The following is a 26,680-nucleotide window of genomic DNA, read 5'->3' as shown; positions in this document are numbered from 1 at the left end:
TGGTCGCTTCTCTGTTCAGAGAGTTGTTGCTACTCTCTTCTTCGGTCTCCTGTTGAGTTTGTAGGTGTTCAGAATGGTTTGATCCCTATTTAGCTGAATTCCTGAGACCAGATGAAATCCAGGTCTCCTACTCCTCCGCCATCTTGCTCCGCCCCCCCCTTTGCTTTTATATTTTTGATAGATACTCCAAATTGTCTTCTCATGGAAGTTGTATTGATTTAGACTCCCAGACAATGAGTAAACCTTTTCCCCACAGTCTCATCAGCAAGTTGTGTTAAGCTTCTATATTTTGTCACTCTGATAGGTAAACAATAGTACATAAGTATAGTTTTAATTATATTTCTCTTATGAATAGAGTTGATTTTTTTGTTTTATTGGTTAAGAGTCATTTGAAATATTCTTTGCTGCCAACTACTGTTGTCTTTTTCTCACTTTTCTATTATCTTGTTGCTCTTATTCTTAATTTCTAAAGGTCATTATACATGAGGAAGGCATAGGTAGTTAACTACAATGTCAGGTACAAGACAGCAGAGATTTTGTCAGTTTTAGTTACTGACATAACCCTTGTTCTTAGATAAGTGGCAGGCATAAATTAGTCTTTATCTATAAATGAATTACAAAATGTTTCCTATTTAATCGTTTATATTTTGACTTTGCTCAAATTGATCTTTGCTATGCACATCTTTTTTTTTCCATGTATGTGGCTGAATTTATCAATCTTTACAGCTTCTAGTTTTTTTTAACAATATTTATTAATTCTTCTAGATTTTGAGAGGTATTTAGTAATATCTTCTCTATTCCAAGCTTATAATGTAGTTCTTTCATATTTTCATCCTACAGTTTAATATTTTTTTCTTAAATCTTTAATGCATTAGGGTTTTTTCTTGATACATGGTGGCAGAGATGGATTCAACTTTTATTTTTTTCTAGAATACAACCCAGCCTCACCACTTGTATCACACACTCCATCTCTTCCCTTGCTACCTTCCTACCTCCAGTATGAAATGCCTCCTTAGCTTGCTGTTTACCTCTATGAAAGCTATTAATACTTGCACATTAATAGTATACTCTAGTACCTAACCAATTTGATAGTTTCATGATTTTAGTTACTCTTATATGTTTCAGGAAGGGGCACCTGGGTGGCTCAGTTGGTTAAGCGACTGCCTTCAGCTCAGGTCATGATCTCAGGGTCCTGGGATTGATCCCCGCATTGGGCTCCCTGCTCGGTGGGAAACCTGTTTCTCTCTTTCCCACTTCCCCTGCTTGTGTTCCCTCTCGCGCTGTCTCTCTCTGTGTCAAATAAATAAATAAAATCTTAAATAAATAAATAAATAAATAAATGTTTCAGGAATGTGATCATATTATATATATCATCTGAAAAGAGTAATTTTTTACCTTTTTAAAGAATAATGTGCAGTTTTAATTCACTTATCACAAAATTCAGCCTTACTACCTCCTTTTAAAATTTAAGACATAGTATGTTTCTCTCACTTGTCTGATTATACATCTAACAAATGTTAAACAATAGTGGTAAAAGAGGGCTTCCTTATTTTGTTCCTACCTTTAGTCAGTAGTGAGTCTAATATCCCACTGTATTTGGGGCTGACTTTGAGTTAAAATAGATGTAGTGTTATAACATTTGGAATGCATTTATGTATTCCCATCATAAATAAATTTTCCAAATGTCTTAAGCATCTGTAAATATGATCATGACCCGGACTCCCAGCTATTACAATCAGTGTATATATTCTTTTTCCCCTCTTCTATTTCACTTTTCAGCCCCTCTCCCCCCATACCATCCTGATGAACCTTGTGTTATGTATCATCCCACATGGCTTCTGTGGTAATCTTAGCTGCTTTTGGCACTTTGATTCAGCACATCATAGCTGTCACCTACTTTTACTCAAAAAGGAGTTTACCAGGCTTTTTTCTCTTTCATCTTTATGGTACAGTGTGATGTCCAGAAGGAAAAGGACATGGATGTCTCATTCTACCATACTCATATAGGGACTAAATCCTTTCTGAAACATAAGCACTGCTATAGAAAAGTTATATGACCAAACCCCTTGTCCTCAAGTGGACACCGAACACTGTCCTGTCATCTTCCCATTTTCTCTAGTAGGAAGGACGTTCTGCTACCCACACAATAGTCACATCCCTTCCTCATTCTCCCTAAATAATAAAATCATTTAACTTTTATTGTTCTCTTGCTATACCTTCTTAGTACTGTTCTTAATACTTCCTAAGTACACTTCACTTCTAAGGGAGGCACCAGGGAAGCAGGGGAGAGAAATGGTTAAAGGGTGGGCTCTAAAGCTGGACAGCCTGGTTTTGAATCCCACCTCTACCATCTATTTTGCAATTCTCTTACAGCTTCTGGAGACATAGATTAAGGATGCTGATAGAACCTACTTCCAGGGTTGTGAAGAGTGTATGAGAGAAGAGACTAGCACTTGTGATGTAACGGAAGATGAGATGTTATGAGATATAACAGACTAGCACCCAAAGCAAGCTCTTGCCAAATGTTTGCTATTATTATCCTAACTTTACACATGAGAACGGAGTTAAATGGTTTACCCAATGTTCGATGGCTACTAAGTGAAGCAAAGTAGAGCTGTGGTTCAAATCAAGCCAGTCATTCTCCAAAGCCTCTGCCCTTATATGTTGTATCAGTTTGCTAGGGCTGCCATAACAAAATGCCACAAACTGGGTTGCTTAAATAGAAATGTGTTGTCATACACACACACACACACACACACAGAATCTCTATCCATCTATCTCTTCTTCACTTACTACTCCTCATGAAATCCTGTAAGGTCCTATTGTCATACCTATTTTATGGATAAAGAAACTGAGTGACATATGGGTGAATATTCTATCATTCTCTCCCATCCTTATGCCCTCTTTCTTTAATGTTTGGTCTTGCACTTCGTGGAGACAAGATAAACCATCACACAAGATTCCATCAGGTTCCCACCTGTACCCACGCACAATCTCCTCTTCCATTTCTGTCTTTGCCATGGAGAGAGCATCTTGACCCTACTTAGTGGAGACTGTGTTTCGAAAATCACTCTGTTTCCTTTTCAGCATCAATAAATAATCATAGAAATGAATACATAAAAATTAACCCAAGTGCTATGAAAAGAAAAGGGGTTTTTGACAGAAATAACCAGCCAGTGTGGCTAAAGGGCTGTAAGAAAGGCAGTGGCACTAAATTAAACTGGAGAGTCTTGCATCGCATGGTTAAGAGGGCAGCTTTTATCCTCACTATAATGGGAAACCATTGCAGGGAGTGGCATGAGCCAGTTTACATGGAGACAGATAATTACAACCATGTGGTAAATGCTGTAATTGAGCTGAATAGTATGAGGACACAGAGGAAAGGCGACAACTCTGCAAGTGGAGTCAGGAAGGTTACAGAAAACATTTGATTTGACAAATAAAGGGTTGGTTGAGTTTTCCTCAGAGATGACTAGTACTTAATTACATAATTTGCCTCTTTCACAGCAATAGGGTGCTATTATCATGTAAATTCATATTAAACAAGCTATGTTGGCCCTTAAATTCGGATTTTTATTTGCCCAATACACTTAAAGAATGAATTCAATCACAATAATAATACGGAAGTCCTATTTCTAACAGAAACAAACAATAAAATTGAAACCAAGCTGGCATCAGAGCACAGAAAACAGTCACATTAAGGCAAAAAAATGAACAAGAGAAAAATAAAGCCATGGCCACAAAGAGCTAGTGAAATGACAGAAACAGACAAAGGGGCCACCAAGTGTGGATGACAGAACCCAGGGCTGGCCCCACAGTTCCATTGCTGGCTTTGTCACTTCCTTGTAATTCTGAGCAGATTACTGAATTTCCCCTAGCTCCATTTCCTCAGCTGGGAAATAAGCAGGTGAGTCTGAGGATTTGTCCCAAGGGGCTTTCAACATTCAAAGTGTCTCTGAGTTGAGGACAGCTGAAGCAGAAAGGCCTTTCCTCAGGATGACCTACTAATTTGTGCTATGGCAAGTTGAAAGCAGGAAAATGGAGGGTTGAGTGTTCATTCTCAGTTGCTCCTAGGGAAAGGCATCTAGGCTTCTCTCACCCCTCACCCCTGTCCTGCACAATTCTCTGATGGGAGAAGTCACGGGAGATTAAAACATCAGCACACATGTCTACAGAGAGCTGATCTTCACTCCCGTCCTCTAACACTAGAAAGATAAATCAACCCATAGTCTGGTCATCTCATGTGGAGACTTTGCTTCCTGTCCCACAACTTGACTTAGAGACAAACTCACCCACTTTCTTTGTCTGACCTGTGGGTGGATTTGGGGGCAAAAGCTGTAATACAGACTATGAGGGCATTCCCCTCTCTTCAGTGAGAAGCTGCTTGGGAAGAAGAGCAACTCCACGGGGTGGGGGCAGGGGGGGTGGAGAGGGGGGATTCCTGTTCAAGCCTCTGAATTGGTCTGAGGCCCACACTCTCACCATAAATTTTTGTCTAGTTAGAAACTGCAGTGCCCCTCTCTCTTTCAGGGACCTTGTAAAGACTGCAGTAAATATGACGTGGGTATTTCTATATTCTCTGCCTAAATGACATTCTAAATGCACCTCTGGTTTATAAATCTGGCATCACTGGCAACAGCAGCATCACTAAATCCAGTATTTCTAATCTTTTCCCCTTGGAAATCAACATTCCTCAGGTTGTTTGCACTTGGCATAACTCCTACAAATAGCCAATTCTTTTTCACCATTTTAAAGATCTAAGTCAGTTAAATGACTAGAAAAAGAAGGAGAACATGCTATGGTCGCTGATGAGTTACCATGGAAACCAAATCCAGACTGGAATCCACTTCCAGTATCCCTTGGGTTGGTTACTCATAGACTCAATCTGCATTGAAGCACCAAAAAGAAAAAAGAAAAATCAAAAGATAGCCAACTCTCAATTATCTTTGTTACCATATATACAAAATTATACTTATATAGATATAGATATATCTTATATGATGGTAAATCATCTTCAGGTAAAATTTTCATGTATCTTTAAACCTCATGCTTCAATTAATTTAAGTGGGGTGAGAGAATTTTAAAAAATCTTTTATACTCTAAACAATGCAAAATCAGGGGCACCTGGGTGGCTCAGTTGGTTAAGCATTTGGCTCAGGTCATGATCCCAGGGTCCTGGGATTGAGCCCTGAGTCCGGCTCCCCACTCCACGGGGAGCCTGCTTCTCCCTCTGCCACTCCCTCTGCTTGTGTTCCCTCTCTAGCTGTCTCTCTCTCTGTCAAATAAATAAAACCTTTAAAAAATGCAAAATCATAAATTTCACATAGCATATTAGGGAGCCATTTTTTTAATCATCTGATTACTGAAAGTTTCTATACCATTGTTCCACTACAATATTGTGATCTATAATACACATTAATTTGGTCATTTAGATGACCAAAATACATTTCTCACATAGATATATTTGCTCTTTTTCCACAGTTCCTGGCTCATAGCTCCCCAAACTTTTGGAATTTCCTAAGTGTTAAGAATGGCAATAAATCATGGAACACTACCTCAAAAACTAAATGAAGTATTGTATGGTGACTAACATAACATAATAAAAAAAAGAGAAAAATAATGAAAAAAAAGAATGATAAAAGTGTCTCATTAACATAATGAGATGACTTTTGGAAAGTCTCAAGGATGGGGACTTGCAAGGAAAACCAACCATGTGATTAGGGAGTTGCAATTTTCAGTCTCACTTCCAGACATCCAGGGATGGGTAAAGGACTGGATATTAAGTTCAATTGCCAATGGCCAATAATTTAATCAATTTTATCTATGTAATGAAGCCTCCATAAAAATCCAAAAGGACAGGGCAGAGATTGGAGAATTTCTGGGTTGGTGAACACATGGAGGTTGGGGAGAGTGGAGTGGCATGCTTGGAGAGGGAATGGGCTGTTCCTGAGCTACATCCTTTTATAATAAACTGGTCATCTAGTAAGTAAAATGTTTCTCTGAAATTCTGTGAGCCACTCTAGCAAATTAATCAACATGAGGAAGAGGTCCTGGGAAGTTCAGATTTATTGCCTGTTGGTCAGAAGTACAGGTAATAACCTTCACTTGTGACTGGAATCTCAAGTTCCAGGAGGAGGTCATGGAAATTTCCAATCTCTACCCAGTTAGTGAAAAGCACAGGTAACATCCTGGCATCTGAAGTGGAGAGTGGGTGGGTTGGGGCAGTCTTGCAGGACTGAACCCTTAACCTGTGAAATCTGATGCTATCTACAGGGAGATAGTGTCAGAATTAAGTACACTTGAGTTGATTGGTTGAATTGCTTTGTTGTATGTGTGGGAACCCCCTCCCCAACTACACATACATTGGAATTGGCCTCAGTATAATCTACCAACTCAGGTTTCAAGGGTTTGTACAATATGTAAAAAGCTCCAAAGAACATAGTTCTGCAGCTGTTCTGCCCTCATTAACCTTATCATTAGATGGGTAATAAAAAAAATCTAGTGTAGATCCAGGGCACTGAAATTGAAAATCCTGCCCCATGCTGTCTTCAATCTAAAATGGAAAACCTCTTTTTCCATCCCTCCTTCATGTATTGGAAGACTGTATTAGGAGCTACTTCTTCACATTTTAGTTCATATGGAAACAAATATGACAAATTCCTCTCTTATACCATTGCTTTTGGGGTTGTATTGTGTCTTTGTAGAAAAAGTTCATGGTGGAAGAATTCAGGTAATATATTTCCTTTCTGTACAGTATCTTATGCACTTGATGCTTCCATAATATCAAGTGATGAACCAACAACTCTATTTTTAACTTCCCCTAAGAGCCTCTTTCTGGGTTCAAACTTAGCTAATAGAGGTTCCCCTGTGGGAAATTGATGACACCACAATAATGGATTTGATTCCAAGAAGACATTTGTACTTTGGAGCAAAATGACTACAGATCATTTTGATGTTCTTTTTCAGTCTTACTATGTAAGAATTGGGCTATTAATTCTTGCCCTGGAAATGGACTAATACTTCAGAAATCCTCCTTCTTTTAGATTTATTTATCTATCTTTGAGAGAGAGAGAGAGCAAGAGTGAGCAACTGTGGTGGAGGAGGGGCAAAGGGAGAGTGAAAGAATCTCAAGCAGACTCACCACTGAGCACGGAGCTTGAAGTGGGGCTTACGAGTCCTATTAGAAAGAACTACATCCCCAAGATGAGAAACTTTTAAGTATCTTGCTACACTTGTATAAATAATTGTATGAACCTGTATGAAGAAGCAAGGCAACATCACTCAGAGTTCTGGAGAGTAAGCTCCAGTAAGGGGAAAAATGTAGCCCAGTTGGCTGTGCATTTGCTACAAAACCCAGAATCTCTCAAATGGAACAGTCCTCACATGCATCAACAAGAAAAGACAAGCACAGCTTCAGATCTCTTTAAATCACAGTAGAGAAATTACTTGAATGTTTTTTTAAGATTTTTATTTATTTATTTGAGAGAGAGAGAGATAGCACGAGAGGGAAGAGGGTCAGAGGGAGAAGCAGACCCCCGTGCTGAGCAGGGAGCCCGATGTGGGACTCGATCCCGGGACTCGATCCCGGGACTCCGGGACCATGACCTGAGTCGAAGGCAGTCACTTAACCAACTGAACCACCCAGGCGCCCGAGAAATTACTTGAATATTAATGTTCATGCTAGGAGGCACCTTAGGCTTCCCTCAGCAAAATCCCTCTTATCTCATAGATGACTTAGTTAAATAATTTGCTTTAAGACACTTGGGGAGCTAATGAGAAAATCAGGTTGAGGAACCATTTCTATATTCATAATATGCCATTCTCCCCCCCAAAAAACCTAAATTCCCCATCTCAGATTATGCATGGATTTAAATGGAGTCACATAGTAAGTAGGTATGCTTGGATGCTCTAACTAGTGATTTCTACCAATTGACAAGAAATACAAGGAACATTCCATTAAGATCTGCCAGGACAATTCATTTACCACTTGATTATATATTTAAAACCTAAGGTTTAAACTCCTTCCCTTCAACACCCAAAACTGATTCTTTGGTTCATTCAGTCTAATTCTTGACTGATATTAAGATCACTTTTTTTGCTTTCTCTATCAGTATTCTGGATAGTCAGAATTTGGGGGATTCAAGTTCTAGTTTTGGCACACTTACCCTCCATGCCATCTGGGGAGATCATGTATTTCTGCCTATAATCCTATTACCTTATTTAAACATAATATTTGGGTCTAGTCAGAGGTTCTTTATTTGGAATCTAGTCTCCAAATTCAGTTGAAAAACTCTGTGTTCAGTTTTGTGTGCATAAATTGTGAGCATTATAGTGTTGAAAGTATTCCTAAATTTCATCAGTTAAGAATTTCTGGGCTGAATGACTTCAGCAGTCCATCCAATGTGTAAGATTCTACAAATTACATTATATGATGAAATGACATCTCAATATGCCTATAAAATCCCTTTATTTATCTATTGTTCTTTCCAGTTGGTCTTCAGTTTACCTAAAGCCTAAGGGATCAGGAATAGTACTTCATAACAGTATCTACTGGTTACAAATTATTAAAAAAAAAAAAAACACAACTGCAATCACCTTTCCTGTAGCCTATCTCCACAGCTGATTCCTTGAACTGCTGCCTAATTTCCTACTGCCTAGCCTCAGATAATCACATTCTAATTGCCTTTCTGGAATTCCTCTACCACCTGCTACTGGTATGAAGCTGGAGAGAGAAATGCATGGAAATAGAAGATACCAAAGAGAGTGTCACATTAAAGTTGGGCAACTAAATGTCACAACCACAGAAATTATGTCCAAATTCAGGGACAAATAAAAATCATAAGAACAAAAGTAAATATCAAGGTCCTACAGCAAGGATTAGTAAGTACATAAGTGAATTCAGAGTTTGAAATGGATTGTGGCATGTGATTCAGATTATGAATATGTTAACGCATGACAAAGGCCTGTTTTTATGTCTTGTTGTCTGTATCCCTCAGAGAAAGGTATAAACCTCACTTTAATCCTAGTAAGAAGATTTAATTACAAGTGCTGGTCCTTTTGTATCTGCAGTGTTGACCAATAGTAGAAACTAGTACCACTGCTGCTGCTACTAGTACTGGTACTGCACCAAGGACTGATTTCATGCCTCTCCTTTCATCAAGAGCCCTTCACATATCATTCATTTAGTCTTCATAGCAACCTTGAGGTTGGTCCTACAATCTCCATTTTATAAATGAGGTTGTAAGCTATGGGAGGGAGTGACTTGCCCAAAGACTCTAGCTCATACCTCGGAGTCAGTTTCAGACTCAATGTCCACTTCTCAAATTTGTTGGAAGGATGCATTTGACTCTTTTATCAGTTTCCCAGGACTGCCATAGCACATTAAGACTAAAACAATAGAAATTTATTTTCTCATAGTTCCAGATGTTACAAGTATAAAATCAAGGTGCCATCAGGGTCATGCTCCCTCTGAAGGCTCTAGGGAAACAATCATCCTGGTCTCTTCCTAGTTTCTGGTGACTTCAGACTATCATTGGCATTCTTTGGCTTACAGTTATGCTACTCCAATCTCTGCCACTATCTTCACATGTCATTCTCCCCTCTTTGTATCTATGTGTGTCCTTTCCTCTTTTTATGAGGATATCGGTCATTGAAGATTTAGGGGGTCATCCTAATCCAGTAATGACCTCAATTTACCTTAACTAATTACATCTGAAAAGACCCTATTTTCAAATAAGGTCACATTCTGAGCTTCTGGGTGGGCATGAATTTTGGGGGAGACATTATTTCACCCACTACCACACCTTTGTAGATAGCTAGATATATTATGGATCACTATAATCATTACCAAAGGGCTATCCATAAATCAATATATTTCATTCTGAACTATTACATATTCATTGCAAAGTGGTTAACAGTAGTATAAGAGATTTCTGTATCCCTTGAGTTACCTTACTGTATTAGCATCGTGAGCATCATTCTCCTCTCACTATGTGTGATACTACTTTCTCCAGGAAATAGCATTCTGAGGTGGATCTGGCTATGGTCAGTATATCAATTTGCACTTCAACTTCAAAGCTCTGAGAAAACTTTAAAGACCCAGGATTACAAACTTAATGCTGCATTTGATTTACTCTGAGGAAAGATTTTCATCTTTAATAAAAAATAAATAAAGGCTCCTATGTGTTCAAGAAGAAAAATTTAACAAATATGTCTGGCTAGTTTTGGCTTCTAGTTCAGATCAAAACCAGATAACTTCAATAATATGAGTTATGGGCTTTTCCCCCCATCAATAGTGGAACTGTAGGAAAATAACCATGTGTTGTATGGTTCTTTCAAATGATGTTTACTGTCTTACCAGGGTGTGTGTTAGGAGAATATGAAAGTGGCAATGTACTTCTGAACAGAGATGAGGAAAGGAGTAAGGATAAGCCTCCAACACAGTATTAAATGGAAAATAACCACTGCTTTTTCTACTACTCCCTATCGACCTTGTTTTCCTCAAAGTCAATCTTTGCTACTCAAAGATCATACATCTTTGCTTTGAGAGTCAGGGCAGTTAAATAAGCCAAATCCTGAATCAGCGCAGGTCATTCCTGTCCCCTCAGAGTCAGTGGGGGCAACAATACCTTCATGTGACAGACCTTCTAGTTTGGTTCTAACTACCTTTGCTGTAAAAAGATCTAACGTATCAAACCCTCTGTAAATGTTAACTGTACTCTGTATCTTCATTTTACAGATGACAAAACTAAAGGCTCAGGCTAGGCATTCACAAAAACACATATACTTTAAAGAGTATCTAAGTATGACACATGAAATTAGAATAGGTAGAAAAACTGACTTTAATAAAATCTTGCCAAGAAAAAATAATAATTCCATCTTTTAATCTTTAAATGAAGGCACATGACTACATAAGGTGAAGGATTAGAATCCTCAATACCATATTTTAAGACTTATGGGATCTTTTGGGCACCTGGGTGTCTCGGCTCAGTTGGGTAAGTGTCTGCCTTCAGCTCAGGTCATGATCCCAGTGTCCTAGGATCGAGCCCCACATCGGGCTCCCTGCTCAGCAGGGTGTCTGCTTCTCCTTCTCCCTCTGCCCCCAACTCGTGCTCTCTCAAATAAATAAATAAAATCTTAAAAAAAAAAACTTATGGGATCTTTTAGTAGCAAAGATGTACAATGCCAGAAAAAAAAGGGAGTCCAAAAAGCATTACACATTTTGTGTCCTACCCCTGGAGTCCATGCTCAAGTTCAGTTAGATTTTAATGGTTACCATTTTTAAACACAAGGGTGCTCTGTGAGTTGTCATGTATATTGGCTGAGTATCTGCAGCTGCTGGATAAGCATTGGAAGACAGGCTCAATGGAATAGATGTTATTCTTTACATCCTTCTTTGTTGCATGTCTCCTCACTAACACATGGATTTGAGATATTGCACTCCAGAGGTCTGGTGTGAGACACAGTTTAATAATAATTTATTATATTTTGTGGGAACCTGGGGCTCTAGGCTGCTAGGAGCCTAGACTGGGGTGCAAGGGTAATAAAGGACAGGCTAAGGAGGAAGGGAGTGAATGTAGTCAGAGAAAAAGTATTGAACGGGACTGAAATTAAACTTATACCAAAACTATAAGAACTAGGCAAATGTCTTATCAATCCAAAGGCCTGAGGGAGGGAGATGTAGACTTCATGAAAGTAAAGAGGTCACAAAATCTGAGTACACTCAAAATGCAAGGCAGTGTATGATAGCTGCAGGGAGGTTCTCCTACATTCTGAGGCACAGCTCTAAGTACTCTGGAGACATGGCTGCTTCTTTAGCTATGGAGATGAGGGAGCTAGACAAGGAGCCAAGCCTGCTTCGACATGTTCTTACAAAGCTTCATCTCTTTTCAAAGGACTTTCACCCATCGGTTATCTGATATGACTATCCCAGCTTTGCTGATTTGGGTATGGCATAAAGAACTACACCTACCTTTAGATAGGAAGTATAAGGCACATGTGGTTTTTAATTTCCTTTTTAAGTCAATGAAAAATTGCCAATTTACCCCTATGTGCTAGACTAGTGGTGGGTGGATTATGAATAAAATACAAACCTGGCTCTCATGAACTATTACTATGACTATTGAGGTCACCTGGTTAGTTGGCAAGAGTTGTAGAGATGATCCCATGTTCAAACTCACATTTCTGTTTTCATTACATCCTGTTGTCTCTTAATTGAAAATATGATTCTCAAAACTATTTGATGAGAAAAGTATTAACTATACCATTAGCAGAGAAACTAGATTAGTTTCTGGTATTAACTGTTTAACAGGAGTCAGACTAAAGAATCTCCTAGAGATAATGAAGATACTAAATGTTTAATTCAACTATTTCCTATAGAAGGTGTTATGATTCATGTATATCTAGGGTAGAAAACAAAGCAAAAATTGTCATTTATCTATTTATTTATTGAACAGTTACTTTGTGGAAGTCATGATAAACAAGTAGGCATGACCCCTCTCATCCTAGATTTTTAACTAGTGGGAGAAATATTAAAAAGTAAATCTCAGAGCACCTGGGTGGCTCAGTCAGTTAAACGTCTGCCTTCGGCTCAGGTCATGATTCCAGGGTCCTGGGATCGAGCCCCACGTCAGCTTCCCTGCTCATTGGGGAGCCTGCTTCTCCCTTTCCTCCCCATTCATGAGCTCTCTCTGTCTCTCTCTCAAATAAATACGAATATTTTTAAAAAATTAAATTAAAAATAAAAAGTAAATCCCTCTACTTTGGAAGTTGATAATAATCATACTTACCAAAACACCTAACTATGAGCACACATGACTTTTATAATAAAAAGGGAAATGAATTAGGTATGCTGGCTAGTATAAATCACCACATGAGAAAACAATCATAGTTTAGAAGAGCCTAGAAGATATAATTACAGGATTATTTGCAGAACACTGCATGAACTTGCATTCTGATTTCATGTCCTAACACCGTGATTGAAGGCTTCAATGTCAGAGTCAAATTTAGATCTCCCATTTAGGGATTATGATAATCAGAATCTTCTGTTACTGAATCCCAGTGTATTTGAAATATATTGCACTCCAACAGTGAGGAGACAACATGAGGAAAAACAGCAGAGCATCACTTCTCTCTTTTCTAAGGAAGTTTAAATTATTTTCCTAGGTCATTTTTTTAAAAATCAACACGATATATTATATTACATCCAAAACTGCTTTATACTTCTCTTACATGTTTAAGAAAAATACAATCCAACACCTATGTAGGCAAGGAGGAAGAGAAAGGAGCATGTGCATTTAAAACCCACTTCTCCTATAAGTAACCTTTTGCATTTCTTATAAAATGGAATGTACAACCCTGCACATTCTTTGGTTGTGAGTTAGTGAATACATAGAAAAATCCTAACAAAGTGCATGGTACAGCATAGGTACTCAATAAATATTCCAAAAGGAATTTATTATTCTGTATGCTGTGAGGTAGTAATTAAACTTGCTTTGCTAAATGCAGGCCAACTTATCCCAAAATTCAGTAATGAGTCATATACTTTCCCCACTGATTTTTTCTTAATTAAAAGTTTTAACTTGTAAAGGTAAAATACAATCAATGTGAAAATGTCAAATAATGCAACAAAAGAGAAGAAAAATTTGTCACTTTCTCCAAGGAATTCTACACCTGTCTCTTAGAGTATCTTTATATGTGTAAATTAAATACTATACACATGTGTATGCATGCACACATAATTTCTTCTTTCAGACATTGGGTTGAATTGTATTCACAATTCTGTGACTTGCTTCTGTCACTCAGTAATGCACCTGGAAAATCTTCCCATGGCCTTGTATGTAGATCCACATTACTGTTTTTAACATCAGCTAATATGTATGTGTGTGTGCATATATTTAGAAAAAAATTTTTTTAATTTTTTATTGTTATGTTAATCACCATATATTACATCATTTGTTTTGGTGTAGTGTTCCATGATTCATTGTTTGTTCATAACACCCAGTGCTCCATGCAGAATGTGCCCTCTTTAATACCCATCACCAGGCTAACCCATCCCCCTACCCTCCTCCCCTCTAGAAACCTCAGTTTGTTTTTCAGAGTCCATCATCTCTCCTGGTTCGTCTCCCCCTCTGACTTACTCCCCTTCATTCTTCCTATTTAGAAAAATTTTTAAAGTAATCCATATTTAGTATAAAATCCCAAACAGTACTTAAAATTAAGTGAAAACTAAAGGCTCTTTAAACTCCATACTGCCAATTCCAAACCCAGAGCTAGGTGCTCCAAATAGAAAGCTATTTCAAACTACACAAATCTTGACAAAGATGTGGAGAAAAGGGAACCTTCGTGCACTGCTGGTGGGAATGTAAATTGTACAACCACATTGGAAAACAGTGTGAAGTTTCCTCAAAAAATTAAAAAGAAATACCATACAATCAAATAATTCCACTACTATTTACCCAAAGAAAATAAAAACACTAACTCAAAAAGATAAATGCATCCCCACATTCACAGCAACATTATGTACAATAGCCAATATATGCAAACAATCTAAGTGTCCATTGATGGATGAATGGATAAAGATATATATGTACACACACACATAATTTACGTATATATAAGGTTATATACACAAACAGACATGCATACACAAAGTGAAGCATTATTTGGCCATAAAAAAGAATGAAATCTTGCCATTTGTGACAACATGGATGGACCTCAAAGGCATCATGCTAAGTGAAATAACAGGCAAAAAAACCCCAAATATTGTGTTATCTCATGTATATGTGGAATCTAAAAAAAATTTTTTTAAAGCCTCATAGAGAAAGAAAACAGACTGTTGGTTGCCAGAGGTGGGGGTGTGAGAAATGGGTGAACCAGTTTAGCAGTTTTTGTTTTAGTTTAAATAAATTGAATAAAATTTTAAAGATTTATTTATTTTAGAGAGAGTGTGAGCAAGTGGGGGTGGTGGGGAGGGGTGGTGAAAAAGAGAGAGACTCTCTGGAAGACTACACACTGAGCACGGAGTCTGACAAAGTGGGGCTCTATCCCATCACCCCAAGATCATGATCTGAGCTGATATCAAGAGTTGGATGCTTAACCGACTGAGCTACCCAGGCATCCCTAAATTGAATAAAGTTTTTAAAAATGTTGCTAGGACAAATGATTAGTTATGTGGAAAAACAAAAACAAAAATGGACCATTACCTAACTACCACATTATTAAATCTGTGTTATTTTAAAAAGCAAAACTACAATATTTTATAAGACAATATCTTTATGACCTTCAGAAAGGTAGGAATTTGTTAAAAAACAAAAGTGCAAACTGTAAAAGGAAAGATTAACAAAATGCATTTATCTATCAAAACTTTGGGAGTCTGACCATCAAAGTCAATATAAAGGAAGTGAAATGAGAATTACAACACTGGGAGATGTTAGTTTTCAATACTTGTAAGAGGCAAAGGATTAATCAGTATAAAAATAAATACATAGAGAATTCCTACAATCTACAAGTAAAGGAAAAATAACCAAGAAAAAATGAGGAAAGCCTTAATAGATACTTCATAGAAAGGAAATCTAAACAACAAATAAAAGATGCCCAACCTGATTAGTAATCTCAGAAATGAATATTAAAACCACAATGACAGATTATGTGTTGATGTGGATGAACATTAACCAGAGCACTTATATAGTACTTCTGGTCTGTACAAATTGGTATAACCACTTTGAAAAACAATTGGGCATTATCTGCAAAACAACAACAACAAAATATCCATTTGTTTTAAAAGTCATCTTATCTATGGCATACTGAATTCTCATATTTATATGGGCCTCTCTTCAGTTTCTATTTCTGTACCATATTGTTTTGATCACTCTAGAGTGAAATGTTCTTAAAGATTTTTTTTTGTTATTGAGTGAGATATGTTTTCATAACTGAGAAGGCATGCCTTTCCTTTAGTATTCTTCTCTTCCCAAACTTTCTCAGGTAAAATTTGAAATTTGCTTTTCCAGATGAAATTTTTAAAATCAATTCATCAAGCTTACCAACACCAATGAAAAAAGAGAGAAGTTTGAGTATAATTGCTTTGAATTTATATATTAAATCAGAGAATAAATTTCAAAAATTTTGAGTCTTCATACGAAGAACCATGGCATATTTTTCAATTAATTTAAATCTTCCTATATCCTTTAAGAAAAGTTTGTAACTCTTACATTATACATTTATTCCTACATTTGCTTTAGATATTTAATAATTTGTATTGCTATTGTGAAAGCAAATATTTCATCCACTGCATTTTTATTGTTATGTTAATCACCATACATTACATCATTAGTTTTTGATGTAGTGTTCCATGATTCATTATTTGCGTAGAACACCCAGTGCTCCATGCAGTCATCCACTGCATTTTTAAACAATTTTATTGAGATATAATTGAACTAAAATAAACTGTACATATTTAAAATGTGCAATTTGATTAATTTTGACATATATTTAGACCTGTCAAATCATTACCACGATTGAAATAGTGAGGATATCAAAGACACCCCCAAATTTTGTATCTCTTTATAATCTCTACCTCTTTTTTATGTCCCCCAATATGCCTTTGTTCACCATGCATCAGTTGAGATTTTCTAGAAATTTATATAAATGGAATCATACCATGTATTTTTTTTCTTTGACTTATTTCAGTCAGCATAGTTATTTTGAAATTAATCCACTTTGTTTGGAAGTTTCTTAGCAACTTGAACATACACCTAGAGTACAACCCAGGAAATACACCTAGGAATTTATCCAAGAGAAACAAAATCTAGCACCAAAAACCTGTTGTTGGGTTTGTTTTGAAGTTGTTTTGTTTAGAATATTTGCAGTTATAGGGGCACAAGTGTGGTGCAGTCAGTTAAGCATCCGACTCTTGACTTTGGCTCAGGTCATGACCTCAGGGATCTGAGACAGAGCCCCAAGTCAGACTCTGCACTGGGCGTGGAGCCTGCTTGGGATTCTCTGTCTGCCTCTTCCCCTCCCCTTCTAAAAAAAAGTGAATTTTTGCAGTTATAGTCATCAGGTAAGTTGTTATTCAGTTTTCTTGTAATGTTTCTGTCTGGTTGGGGTATTAGAGTAATGTTAAGCAAATAAAATGAGTCACAAAGTATTTCTTCCTAATATTATTGAAAAGTCTGTGTATGATTAACCATATTTCTTTTTGTTTTTTTTTTTAAATGGGTAAAGGAGAGTGTGAGATATAGGCTTCCAGTTATGGAATAAGTCATGGGAATGAAAGGCACTTATAAGGAACATAGTCAATGATATTATAATAGTGATTTATGGGGACAGATGGTAGCTACACTTGTGGTGAACACAGTATAAGGTATAAACTTGTCAAATCATTATGTTGTATATGTGAAATTTATGTAACCTTGTGTGTCAACTATACTCAAAACTTTTTTTAAATATGATTGACTATATTTCTTCTTTCTTTGGTAGAGTTTACCAGATAAGACAACTGGGCCAGAAATTTTATGGGCAGATTTTTAACTATAAAGTCTAATTATTTAATAGAATAAGAATATCTAGTTTACTTATTTCTGTTCGTTTGAGCTTTGGTGCTTTGGGTCCTTCAAAATTTGTCCATTTTCTCTTACTCATAGAATATATTGCTATAAAGTTATTAATAATATTTCATTATCCTTTTTAATAACTGCAAGAATCTCTAGCAACATCACCTCTCTCATTCCAAATAATGGTAATTGTTGTCCTTTTACTGTATATCAAATCTGGCCCTGTTTATCAATTTCATTGATCTCAAGGAACTAGTTTTTGGTTACATTCATTCTTTTGAATTTTGGTTCCTGTTTTCTTGATCATTTATTTCTGCTCTCTTTATTATTTTTCTTCTCTTAATACCAGGTTTGATTTACCTTTTTCTAAAGTCTTTCTAATAGAAGTATAGGTCATTAATTTAAGGCCATTTTTATTATCTAGTTTAGGCATTCTAGTGCTATAAATTTTCCTCTAAGTACTTCTTTAGCCACATCCAAACATTCTGATATATTGGGGTTTTTTTCATTTAGTTAAAAATAACAATTTTCCATGTGATTTTTTTCTTTGACCAATGTGGCATTTAGAAATGTTTTTAAATTGGGGTGCCTAGGTGGCTCAGGTGGTTAAGGATCCAACTCTTGATCTCAGCTCAGGTCTTGATCTCAGAGTCATGAATTGGGCTCCATGTGGAGAAAATAAATAAATAAATAAAATGTTGTTAAATTTTAAAATATTCAGGGATTTTCTAGGATATTTCTCTCACTTATGTTTAATGTAATTCCATTGTGTTCACAGAATCCTTTTACATTAATTCAGACTTATTCTATGGCCAAAATTATGAATTTGTATATTTTTCTTGCAGCTCTATCAAAACTTGATTCAAGTATTCTGAAGCTCTGTTTTTAGATAATTAAATATCTGAGATTGTTATGTCTTCACAACATAACAATAATCTTTATCATTATGATATGCTCCATTTTACCCTTTGTAACATTCTTTGGTCTTAAATCAACTTTACCTTATATTAACATAGATACTTCAGTTTTCTTTTTCTAAGTGGTATATCTTTTTTAATTTCGAGTTGGTTTTTTTCTTTTCTAATTCATGTATTTGTGTTCTAATCTTTAATATTTCTTTTTATGATATTTATTTTATTTTAGGTAGGTCTTTTTCCATCCTTTTACTTCTCATATATTTGTATTTTTATATTTAAAGTGTGCTACTTGTAGGTAGCATATAGTTGGGTCATGCTTTTTTATTCAACCTGACAATCTTTGCCTTAGGTTATATAGTACAGTTACTTTAGTGTGATTACTGATATAGTTGAATTTAAATATACTATATTGCTATTTGTTTTCTCTTTGTTTCCTGCTTACTGCCCTTGTGACATCTTCTACTTTAATAATTTTTATTATGCCTTTAAAAAATTGTGGTAAAACATTCATGTCATATAATCTACTATCTTAAGTAATTTTAAGTATAAAGTTTTATAGCATTAAGGATAGACACGTTGTCATGCAATAATCTCCAGGACTTTTTCATTTTGTAACTCAACTAAAAAAAATGGGCAAAAGTTTTGAATAGATATTTCTCAAAAAAAGATCTATAAACCACCAACATGCACACAAAAGAATGGTCAACATCACATAATTGTTAGGGAAATGTAAATCAAAATTGTAATGAGATACCACCTCATACACATTAGGATGACTATTATGAAAAAATGAATAAACAAGTGTTAATAACAATGCGGAGAATTAGAATTCTTGTATAGTGCTAGCGGGAATGTAAAATGGTGTAGGCTGCTGTGGAAAACAGATGGCAGTTCCTCAAAAATTAAAAATAGTATTATCAAATTATATAATCTAGCAATTCAATTTCTGGGTAATACCTTAAAAAGTTAAAATCAGGGTCTCAGATATTTACATACCCACATTCATAGCAGAATTATTCACAATAGCCAAAAGAGGGAAGCAATCAAATGTCCATTAACAGATGAAAGGAAAAACAAAGATAGTATATACATACAATGGAATATTAGTCAGGCTTAAAAAGGGAAAATAAAATTCTGATAAAAGCTACAACAAAAATGAATCTTGGAGACATTATGCTAAATAAAATAAGCCAGTCACAAAAGGGCAAATACCGTATAATTCCACTTATATAAGGTACCTAGAGTCATCAAATTCATAAATACCAAAGGTAAATTGGTGGTTGCCAGGGTCTGGGGGAGTGGAGAATGGGGAGTTATTACTTAATAGGTATGGAGTTTTAGTTTGGAAAGTTGAAAAACTTTGGAGATAGTGCTGATCACGGCACAACAATGTAAATGTACTTAGTGCCATAGAACTATACACTTAAAAATGATTAAAATGGTAACTTTTATGCTATTATTTTACCACAATCATAAATAAGATTTAAAATTTCTTAGAAATGGGCAATAGATAGGAACAGAAAAATCCCTGAAGAATTCTAAATGTCTAATATGCATATAAAATATGCTCAGTTTTACTAATAAAAGATATGCAAATTTTAAAAGCACCTTTGAGATATAACTTATGTATCATAAAGTGTAATATTTAGTGATTTCAGTGTATTTATAGGGTGTACAACCACTACAACTACTACACAATTTTAGAACATTTTTATCATTCCAAAAAAGAAAATCTATACCAGTTCAGTCACACACAGTTCCCTCTTTCCCCAGTTCCTAACTGCTAATCTACTTCCTGTCTCTGTTGATTTGCCTATTTTATATAAATGGAACAACACAATGTGTGGTCTTTTGTATCTGGCTTCTTTTACTTGGCATAATGTTCCTGAAGTTCATCTGTATTGTAACATGTATGAGAATGTATTCCTTTTTAATGCTGAATAATATACATTGTACAGATAGGCCACATTTTGTTCATCTAGTCATTAGTTGATGGACATTTGGGTTGTTTCTACTTTTTGCTACTACTAGTAATGTTACCATAAGCATTTGCATAGAAGTTTTTTTGTGGACATATATTTTCATTTTTCTTGGGTAAATATCTAGGAAGGGAATTATTGGGTCATAGAATAACTCTATGTATAATCATTTGGGAAATGGACAGACTGCTTTCCAAAGTGGCATTTTATATTTTCCCCATTGGGGTTTTGGTTTCTGCACATCCTCATCGACACTTATTATCTGACTTTTTGACTCACCATCTTTGTGGGTCTGAATTGGTTTTCCATTGTAGTGTTGATTTACATTTCCCTAGTGACTAAAGATGTCAAGCATCTTTTCATAAATCACTGCACTTCTACAGTTTGAAAATCACTATACTTATCCTTCATTCTCTACTTCACTTTTGGAAACATCAACCTGTCCAAAGAGATTTCTTTGGTCTTTGAAAAATGACCTTAAATGCATGAGACTAATTCCCATGTACTGAAATGGTGAGGGTTTCAGGTTCAAGATCATTATCAAGAGATGGCTGATTTCTAGAAGTCAAATGAAAACTTCAAATTGACTCTTAATCTCAGGAAACAAACTGAGAGTTGCTGGAGTGGACGGGGGTTGGGAGGGATGGGGTAGCTAGGTGATGGACACTGGGGAGGGTATGTGCTATAGTTGGCACTGTGAATTGTGTAAGACTGATGAATCAGACTTGTACCCCTGAAACAGATATATTTGTTAATTAAAAAAAAAAAAAAAAAGAATGCATGCCAAAGGAAATGCATGGAAGACCTTATTCCAACTGCTTTGTTTCACCACTGGGGACTGACTTGCCCTGTTGACTACCGGCTCATTTGTTAAAACTTCAGGCTTTTTCTCTTCTGGGCCAATACTACACATCTCTACTTGGAGCTGCCATAACATAGGGATATGGGACAGTATGCCTGCAGTGCCTCAAGCCACTTAAGCAATGGAGCTCTTCCAGGATGGCAAAGTCTTTCTAAAGAGAAAAAAACTAGAAAACATATATCAGAGAGCAGAATGACAACCCTAATGAGATCCTCCAGGGTTTTGATATTGCTTATGTGTGTGAGGATGCTGCCACTATTTGAGAAGTTCTCCACTGTACCACATTCAATCCAGTGCACATTATTTAATGTATACTAATCACTTCTTTGCTTAAAGCTGAGCCAAGATGTTTTGGATCCCTAGGGCATCCTGACTAAATGGTAGATTGGCTGTGACTGTTTTTCAAAACAGCAGGTCAAGACCCATTAGAGGGCTGTGAAATCAGTTTAGTAGGTCATGACTTATGTATTTTTTAAGGAAATAGAATAAAAAATAGCAGATTGTATTGTATTGTAGGTAATAAAGATAATAACTATTTTTAAAGATATTTCAGCAGTGTCTATTCATACATCATTATGTATTTCTTATTGTGAATCATAAACACTTTTGAAACCTGCTATTCTATCTTCACCATGATCCCATTTTAACACAAAACAGATTGTCCTTACAACAAACTAGGTGCCTATACAGTGATTGACAGGGTATATAGGAAGCCCTAAACAAAAATTTACTCTCCCAGAGTATTACAATGAATTAAATTCCTAGCCCAACCAAACAAAAAGCTATGGGATAATGAAAACAGTTAACATGTCAGCGTGGTAGAACTGTGGGGTGGGTTTCCTTTCTTTACTATATGACACAAATCAAAATCAAGAGAGAAAACCATGCACTCCATAAAATTACCTACACTTGGATAAAGGATTTGGGAAAAACACTATCATACCCTGCCTCCTTAGCAGGTCCCAGAATAGTTGGGTTTTTTTTAGAGTTCTGAAGGAATTACTAAGATTATTTAGGTCATCATGCCATCCTAAGAAAGTTGAGTGACTCTTTCAAGATGATACAACTCATGGAAGAACAAGAAATCAAGGAACTCCTGGTTGACTCCAAATCTGATGCTCTCCTGCCCTAGTTGGCAGCTGTCTGATACAAACAGCCTTTACTGTAGAGTAGATATCTAGGAAGAAACAGGGAAAGGGAGGAAACATACAGAGTAAGGAAATAAAATTCCACTAAAGAAAACTTGAATATAAAATAAAATTTGACAATTTTATTAGGACTCTCTCAGGTGAAAAATGTGCTCTTTATTTACCATATCCTAGGGAAACCAATCATGAGATTATCAAACTTGGGAAAGGAAGGACCTAACAGAGAAGACTGCCTGACTCTTCTTAGACCTGAGAAACTGAGGTCCACAGAGAAGAGACTTGATGAGGGTCACACAGCGGCCTGGATGGAGAAGGACTTCAATCCCAGTGGCCTAATCCCCAGTGTATGGATTTTTTCATAGTATCATGTTCTTTCTTCTTCATAAAGACAAATTAAAACAAACAAAAACAACAAAATGCCCCAAACCTATGAGGGGCCAAAGGAGACCTGCAAGTGTTGATAGGAGTTCCTCTTGAAAAACATCAGCAACTACTAAGGATAACTGGCTTTATAAATGCCTGCTCCAAAGCAGTGAAAATGTTCTCAGAAGGATAAATCACTTCCCATTTCTTAAACTTAGTTTATTTCACAACCACTCCTTACCTCCTAATGTGTGCCTGGGCAAAGCAGATGCATGGATTTTTGGTGCAAAAGCAGTTTATGAGCTTTGGGTAACTTTCTCCTATAATGACATTTTACTTTTGAATTCTTGGATGTTCATCTCCCACTGTTAGAGGAAAAAAAAAAAAATAGTCTCTAGAGGTTGGCTGGTCTTAGAAGAGTTCTTCTGGGAAGTATTAATCCCAGATGGCACAAGTGATCAATATTGGTGGGCAATGTTATTACTAATTGTTTTAATAGGTGAAGAGGAAAAAATGCATGAGTTTGCAAACTAGACTTCTCAGCATCTCTTTTAGTGGATGATTTTATATACTGTGGTAACTTTTATGCCTTGATGACTCCATACTCAGATTGGAGATCAGGATAATCTACCCTGCTTAATGGCTTTTGTAGAGCCTGTCAAACAAAACTCCTGGCAAGCAGAAACTTAATGACTACACTAATGGAGAGAGTATTGATGAAAATGCAGGAAGGTCTCTTGAACAGTAAGTCAAATGTATGCAATGTTATCCATTTCCAGAAAACTTTGAGAATTAACTTTACAGCAGGATAAAAATTAAGTTTTTAGAGTTACAGAGACTTATGTTCAAATCTCAGCTCTACCATTTATCTAGGAATACAGGTTTGAGTCTCTCACTACAAAAGTACTTACCTAGTTCCCTTAATTGTAAAATGTGTATACTAGTGCCCTCCTTCATTTTATTGAAATATTTTGAATAGGTAATATATGCTCTTGATACAAAATATATGAAGTAAAAAAGAACATTCATGACATAAATTCTACTTCCCTCCCATTAACTAATTCATGAATTCCTTCTCGGACATATTCTGTGCGTTTACAAACACACACATTTACACAATACATATTTTAAAATTATATGAATACCTATATTCAGTGTTGTCATTAGGCAAAGAGGTGAAGTTTGTAAAGCATTTAACTCATGGTTATAGTATTAGAGGATTCTTCAAAGCACTTTCTAGAACCACTTATGAAATATAACATTTACTGGTGCTCAAATTCAAGGAGCAGTAACTGGGAGGAAGCCATCACCCACTGAGGAGGAAGAACATCTGACATATCACTCAGTTGACACACTGTATGGTACTGATGATGCTAACCATCTGTTCCTTTTCCTACTACTGCCAGAGTATCATAAATTATCTTGTGCAATGATCAAGTTCTACCCCTTTCTGTAGCAAGCCTTCATGGTGGAAGGAATACATTAGACCAGATCAAGTTGGGGACAGAATTGGAATTCTGCTTAACTTTAAATGAATTTTAATAAATCCAACATCTTTGAATTCAACTTAATCAAAAATTTCAAGAGATGCACAGACAAGGATATAGTCTTAAAACTATTGCACATTTGAATTGGAAGGTCTCTCTGTATAGATAACATTGTTGCTCCTAATTCTTACCTTTCCTTATGTTCATGCCCTTTGATATGTGATTTTTAAATTTTTCCCACTAGAGGTAGAATATATTTCACCACCTCTGGGATTCTGGTTTTAGTTATATGACATGTTTTGGCCAAAATAATGTCATTGAAAGGGGCAGTGGTACAGTTTTGAGCTCAAGTCTTAATAGGTATTGAATGTTTCTACTTGCCCCTCTGTGCTTTTTTCCACCATCATGAGATGATGCTTTGGATAATTTACTAGTCCAGGAAGGATGAAAATCACATGGAGCCTCAGAACTGGATCCTAGCTAGGAGATAAGCCATGGTTCGATCTGTTGAACCCCAGCCAATCTGAAATTCATGAATGAGAATGTATGATGGTGTTTTCAGTGAGTGAAATTTGATGTGGCTTATTACACAGCATTATCATGCCTATAGCTGACATATAAACCCTCATAGATCATTACCTTCCAAAGGGAAGGAACTTTTCTTTGTTTCAGCTTAGTACAGTAACAGGTACATAATAGGCACTGGTAACTTGTTGCATTGTATTGATCCTAATCAATATCTTATTTTCAGATAAGAACCACCCCCTCCTGAGTTTAGAGAGGTCAAATATATGCTTAATATTATACAACTAAGTGGCAGGAAATGCAGAATTGGATTTTCCTCTTTCCCAAGTGACAGGAAAATGACCATAAAGCAGGGTTTCTCAGTCTTGTCACTACTGACATTTTGGGCCATCTCTAATCTCTACTTACTAGCATCCCCACTGCAGTTGTAAAACCAAAAATGTCCGAGACATTGCCAAATGACCTATGAGGAGTAAAACTGTCCCCCAGCTGAGGACCAATAAACTACCACACAACTTTTGACTATATAATTTTATTTATTTTTATTTTTTTTAATTTTTTGTTATGTTAATCACCATACATTTCATCATTAGTTTTTGATGTAGTGTTCCATGATTCATTGTTGACTATATAATTTTAACTGTTGAAGCCCTATGGTTTTTACAGTGAGCTACATAATGCTTAAAAGAATGCAGACTACCTAAAACAAAGCTAAATGATACTTATACAAATTTTATCACAAGTACTCAAGAAACTGGAATTCAAAGTCATTAATCAACTAACATCCAACATATAACTCAAATTAATAATGCTCATCAGCCACATACTGGAGCACACGGAAGTTCTTTGTAGTTAAAATGATTTTACAAAGCAAATGTCTAGAAGCTGGTTCTTAAGAATCCATTTTGACCTCCCAATTTTCTGATCCTCTTTCTTTTTCCTTATTACAAATCAGAAAGAATCTGCAGGGCCAACAGGGAGGGGGAAATGTCTTTTCCTTTGTCAAGATTTTCCTGACTCTTGACCAAGATTTGAAAGCTTTCTTGGCTCTTTCATCGTTAGGGGATATCTGATCATGTGACTTCCATGAAGCATGGGAGAAGCACTTATCTCAACACACAATCTAACTCATTGGTTCATCATATACATTTCTCATGCTATCAACTATTGATATCCTTCTCTGAGAGTGCTTTCCTACCTTGGATGCCATTTAGCGTCCCTCAAAAGTGTTCTACAATACACAGATGCTTAGCCTCACCCCAGATTACTTAACTCTCAGTCTCTGGCAATAAGCGCTGGTATTTTTTAAAATATCCTTAAGAAATTCCAGTGTGTGGTGTTATACGCAACTAATGAATCGTTGAACACTACAACAAAAACTAATGATGTACTATATGTTGGCTAATTAAACATAATAAAAAAAGAAAAGAAATTCCAGTGTGCATTCAGGATTGAGAACTACTGTTTTAAAAATGTATGTTATACGATGTCCCACATTCGTACTCGGAATCACCCACCATATCAAGACCACAACCCTAAGTTCTTACCACAGTCCATGAGAGTCCTATATGACCTAGCCCCTGTCTCTCTGTCCTAATCCCCAACCACTGTCCCTCAGCCCTAGACACACTGGCTTCCCAGCTCCCCCTCACTACTTCAAGTAACACCCTTGCCTCAGGATCTTTGCCCTTGATTGTTCTTCCTCTTGGGACATCCTACAACATGGGTTCATATGGTTTATAACTTGACTTTTTTTCAGCTGTCTTCAAGTTTCACTTCCCCAGAGATGCCTTCCCTGACCTCCCTGTAGAAAAGAGCACCTCGTTACTTTGTTTCAAGCTTGCTTT

Source organism: Eumetopias jubatus, unplaced genomic scaffold (genome assembly GCF_037043125.1).
Source record: "Eumetopias jubatus isolate StellerSeaLion01/CBP00866 unplaced genomic scaffold, mEumJub1_p1.0 scaffold_1, whole genome shotgun sequence".
NCBI lineage: Eukaryota > Metazoa > Chordata > Mammalia > Carnivora > Otariidae > Eumetopias > Eumetopias jubatus.
Note: the sequence above shows the minus strand (reverse complement) of the source record.